This window comes from Neolamprologus multifasciatus, chromosome 5 (assembly GCF_963576455.1).
Source record: "Neolamprologus multifasciatus chromosome 5, fNeoMul1.2, whole genome shotgun sequence".
In the NCBI taxonomy this organism is placed as follows: domain Eukaryota; kingdom Metazoa; phylum Chordata; class Actinopteri; order Cichliformes; family Cichlidae; genus Neolamprologus; species Neolamprologus multifasciatus.
Window position 1 is genome coordinate 24,848,685 of NC_140443.1, and position 6,000 is coordinate 24,854,684.

Below are 6,000 nucleotides of genomic sequence, written 5' to 3' on the forward strand. Positions count from 1 at the left end.
TGCTTTTTCGTGACCTACACACATTCATGCGCATCATCCTCATTACGGGAGCTTATGGTGATGTCCTGGGCTGAAAAGATAAAGATGAGTCATAACTTTCTTTTTGCAGCAATCTTTTTGTGGCTATTTTCAAATGTTGAATGGCCAATATAAACTGGAAATCAGCCGTGATATAGTGGAACATGATATAAAAGACTTTTCCAGAGTTACCATATACCTGTACAGTGCTGTGAAAAAGCGGAAAAACTAATTCCGCCTTGAGAAATCCAGTGTGCCAGACCTGCTGAATCAAGAAATCACTTAAATAGAAGCTGTCTGACAAAGTGAAGTAGGCTAAAAGATCTCAAAAATCAACACATTGCGCCAAAATCTCATTGGCATCTGTCAGTCTGGGAAGGGTTACAAAGCAATTTCTAAGGCAGTGAGCCACAGTAAGAGTGCATCGACGACTCATCCAGGAGTTCACAAAAACAGCAGAACAACATTTAAAGTACCTCACACTTCACTTGTCTCAGTTAAGGTCATGTTCATGATTCAGGATAAGAAAGTAAGCAATTGGGCAAAAATGGCATTGTGAGAGAGCTCCAAGGAGAAAACCACTGCTGACCAAAAACAACACAAAGGCTCGTCTCACATTTGCCAGAAAACATTTTGATGATCTCCAAGACTTTGGGGAAAATATTGTGAAGAATGATGACACAAAAGTTAACCTTTTGAAAGGTTTGAGTCCCATTGCATCTGGTGTAAAACTAACACAGTGTTTAATAAAGAGAACACCAACAGGTGGTGGTGTGATGTTCTCTGCTTTGCTTCTTTGGGACCTGGTCAATTTGTTGTAATTGATGGAACCACAAATTCTGCCCTCTACCAAAAAATCCTGAAGGTGGATGCCTGACCACCAGTTTATGCCCTGAAGCCAAAGCTCATTCGGTTTATGCAACAAGACAAAGCTCATCAGTAAAAACCAATAAGAATTTAAACAATTCTGAAAAGAAAAGTGGCCCAAAATTTCTCCACAGAGACGCGAAAGACATTTGCAGTTCTTGCTGGGAACGGTGGCACAACCAGTTATTGGGTTTAGGGGCCAATTACTTTATGACACAGGGCCAGGTAGGTTTGGTTCACTTCTTTTCCTTAATAAATGAAATCATAATTTAAAAACTGATTTTTGTATCTACTCAGGTTATTTTTGTTTAATATTAAAACTTGTTTGATGGTCTGAAACACATAAGTGTGACAAATATGCAAAAAAAACCCTAAGAAATCAAGAAGAGCTTGAAGGTAAATACTTTTTATATTCACTATACTGTGTGAAACTCAGTTAAAACCAAAATGCATTTAACGCCAGTGAAGTCCAGACTTCTTGAACATCACATCTCCTCTGGTGAAAAAGACTGAAAAAGCACAAAGCTGAAACGGAGATGGAAGATGAAACTGCACCCTGATGTACTCTCCATCTTTATTCATACACTTTGATGTGTCTATAATCCCTCACATTCTATATTTGGCTTTGAAGCTCCATAAGCTAATCCCCCCTTTTTTTTAACCGTAACAAAACTGCTTGAATTGGCCAGGATTACGCAAACGCACATTTGACGACTCACTGGCTGGCACAGAAAGAGGTGCACTGTGAAAATAAGAAGTCAGGCCGTTGTATTATATATATAGTAGTTGAAATTTTGCTTTCTTACATGCCCTTCACTTCAACTTGAAGCACCTAGATTTCCATGGATGTTTAACGGTGCCTGTGTTTTATGCAGATGTGCAACAGAGGAGCTGCATATGTGCTTTAGATTTATGTGTGTCAGCTGCAGTGGCACACAGCAGAGCGGGCCCTTTGCCAGTTCTTGGCAGTGCGAAACTCTCACAGTGATTTGTCTCACCATCCGAATGAGCGTGACCGATAGAGGTAATGTAAGAATGTGTTTACTCTCAGCAGAGCAATGTTAAAAACACTTGATTTTACTGAAAGACCTGATTTTGATCATGTGTTTATTACATAAGTAGGAACTTTTATGGCTTAAAAAAACTAATAAAAATGGAAAAGCGCTGAAGTGCCAAAAATTGCAGTTCCTCGAATGCTACCCGAGGGTGACTCTTAACATGAGTCAGTTCCTTTAGAGTTCCAAGTGTTCAGTTTTACAGGATGTATAAACATGTTTGGAGCAAAAACAAATGCACTGATTAGTCCATAACAGGGGCACAGGAGTGAAGTTTTATTGCTCACTTATTTAAATTTTATCAAAGCTTAGAGTCTGCATCATTAGGGTGTGACCACTAATCATTTACTAGGCAGTAAGCACATCAGCTAATTCAGTTCACTGCGTATGAGGTGTACGTAATGTTGTAAAAGCCCATCCAAAATGTCTGTGCTCCAGTTTTGGTAAGGGAGATTGTGGTATTTATTTGTTGTGCAGTCGTTAGCACCTCTGCCTCACATCAACATGGTCTTGGATACCAGTCCACTCACTGGCTGGGTGGGATTAGTTTGTTCTACCTGTGGCCGTTTGGGTTCTCTCCGAGTACCCAAGCTTTTTCCCACTGGCCAAAGACATGCATATTAGGTTAAGTGTTAAGTGTTTAGGTGTCTTCTGTCTCTGTCGTGCCCCCAACCAGTTGTGGCAGATACCTACACCCCTCTACTCCTCCCTGAGCCTGGTGGAGGAGTTTTTGGAGTTTTCTGGAGCAGGTTTCCTGCTAAAATTGAGTTCTTCCTTCTCACTGTTGCCGAGGGCTTTTCTCTTACAATATAAAGGACCTCGAGGTGTCTGTTGTTGTGACTTGGTGCTATACAAATAAATTTGAATTGAAATGAATTAAAAGCATTCCTTTTTAACAGGACTTTACAAACTGAACAGCGGATAAAATCACAGTGTCTTCTTTATTTACATCTCTATTCATAGATAGTGATGTTTGTTTAACGTGCAGTAACTGCGTGGCAAAAAAAAATCACACGGGGTAAAGGGCAAGCATGGGTCAGTCATGACAACAGAATCCATATGTGAACACCATGCTCTCTCACAGTGAGTGCAGAGGATTTGAAACAAAGGGAGAGAAAGCACAGATATGTCACAAAGGTCCAAGGCCAGGAGTTGAGTAATAGCTGTAAGCGCTTGCATGGTTTCCATTAAGATAACTTTTTTTGCCAATGCAAAAGTACTCCTATGGAATTAAAGTGACTTTGACAAAATTCAGACAAGGAGATGAAGTTCTTTTCAAGGATGCGTTTGCTTGAGACCAGAAGAGCATCGCTGATCATGCCTATGTGTTCACGTGCTGGTCATGCACAGAAAGCGATCAGCAATGATTCATGAACCCAATCAACCACAAAGAAGACCTACATTTCAGCTTCAGTCCTCGGGGCACTGACTGACCCACACTTTGCCCATTTCTACCCCAGCTCTGATGCTTCCTGCTGGGCTGTGAGAGGAGGCTGAAAGGTGGCTCATAGGCCAAGTGCCTGCTGCAGCCTGGGGGCGTTACAGAGAAGTAGTGACACTCACTGACCGAGTTACTATTGCATCACACGATCTCAAACCCTGGATGTGTGTGTGTGTGTGTGAGAGAGAGAGAGAAAGCGAGAGAATGATGAGGAGGTCAGCAAGGGGTGGTTGTTATTCAGTCCTCTGCCCCAAGCACATTGCATGCATTTTTCTTTTACACACACATTCAGAAAAGACAGAGTCCATCTGTTTCTACTGACAGGAGACAGACAGACCCCCGAGCTCGAGGAACAAGCTTCCCTGCCTGTATAAGTGTGGATGTTTATATTACATTAGTAAGTCTAAAAGGGAAGAAATAAAAACGCGCTCACTATAAATCAGTATAATTGGCTAATCATTTCATTCGTTCAACTTCTGCTGTCATCTTACCCCATCATCTACCATCTTTCTCTCTAAGGGTATCCTGCAACTTGTTTCTATGGAAACTGCCTCTAAAGCAGGCAGGAAGAAAGGGACAGGAAGAGATGCTGAAATGGCAGAAAAGCCTCTTTGTGCCGGCAGAGGCTCTCAGATCGAGTTGGCCTAAAAGAAGCTAGACAGGGTTAAATACATTCACACTCACACTCATAAGCTCCTCTTTAAGCAAAAAATGGGAAGACATGGTGAGATGGAGCATCACCAGATCCAAGAATTCCCCTTGAAGCCATGCAGCCTGAAATCTGTAGATAACCTGATAACAGACTACAGTTAATTATTCCAGTCTCTGCAGTAAATAAGACTGTGCTATATATATTTTGTTTTTGTCTTTATCAAAGGCTGGGTCTTGTTCGTGATTTGTCTTTTCTCCATTCACAGAGACACAAAGTCATGCGCACACACACACAGAAAGGCTATTTAACAAAAACACACAAAGAAAGCATGAAATCCCAAGACCCCTCTCATGCGCAAACATCACGCCATAAACACACACACTGTCACGCATACACAAAATCTAACTCTATTCTGTCTTGGAAAATTGGATTGCCGGTCCAAATAATTTGATTATAAACACCCTCTGCCTTACACTGGGGCTGCATCACTTAATAAAGCTTAAGTGCAACAACACGCCAGCGCCCACACTCATAGACACACAAGCCCACACCATCACAGATCTATATTGTCAGCAGCTGCACCTTCCAGATCAACAGGCGGGGGAAAAATGGAGCTAATCTAAACAGATAGCAGAAGGTTCTTAGAGAAAATTGTGAATTTTAGATCTAAAATGAGTCAGCTAGAAGTTTTGTGTATTCAGATATTGACTGAGGAGAAACTGAAAGGTTAACACAAGATCCAATATGCCAGCAGTGGAAGAAAGGCTTCTTTAAGTCCATACATTTATGTATTTTCACATTTTCACATATGAGCAGTTTGTGTGGGCCAAAAATAAAAACTGTGACCATGCTTTAACATTTGTTTAAGGAATGCACTGCAGAGATGAATGCATATGAATGTAACTGCCATTTAAAAAAAAAATAAGAACAGAAAAAGGTGAAAACAAATTAAGAACAGTTTACTTCATCTTACAGGAGCACCGGGGTTCAAAGGTCACTAACTGTTAGAGGCCAATATGGTTTATTTTGCTCATATAATCAATATATAATTAGCAGACATTATTTACCATCATAAAACTACCCAATGAAATGCTACATTAAGTAATATATAATAATAGTAATAATAATAATAATGATTACATATAAACATATGATCTCTAAAGCGATCATTCTTCAAAGAGAGCAGGTGATAATGCTCAAATACCTTTTTATAAAACTTTTTATGGCACAAGATCTGAATCCAAATCGGATCTTGTGCCATATCACAAAAATGTCAACACTTTATATTAACTGGACACTATCAAGCATTACTAAGGTATCAATGAATATGTAGTTCATCATTTAGAAAACATTACTCCTCCTATAGATGAGGGATTAACTATTACTAAAGAAAGTTTTACATCAGGTCCTGTTTTTTGGGAGCTGTTAATGACATCATTTAGAAAGTGACATCAACTATTAACAGTGTATTTAGATGCACATTAATACAGACACAGCTTATAAAATGAGCTAGTTGTTTGTGAGTGTGATAATAGAAACGTTTCCATAGCTGTTAATTCATACAGTTACGAGTTGTTAGTTAACTCTTTTGTGTGTACATCATCTAAAGTTAGGACGATCTATCTCTTACAAAGCATTTATAGAATTAAATAGTGCTTGGAGAGAGGCTGGAGAGCAACAACCTATCCTGTGGAAGCTTCCCAGTACACTTTCCGAAGGGCGTGGCAAGGATTTGTTGCAGGAAAAGCCAAAAGTGTCCTGAAAGAACTTGCTAAAGTTATATATGATGTTATATACGAGCTATTTCATCATTAATAAACCACTAACATTAGTGTATATGCATGGCATGCTAAGGAAAGGTCATGCTTTAGAAATAAAGTATTTATTAATACTTCCCTAATGCTTTTCAATGTGTAGTCATCAGAAAAAGCTACCTCTCTCCCTTTTTTTAACTTTATGTTAGAATA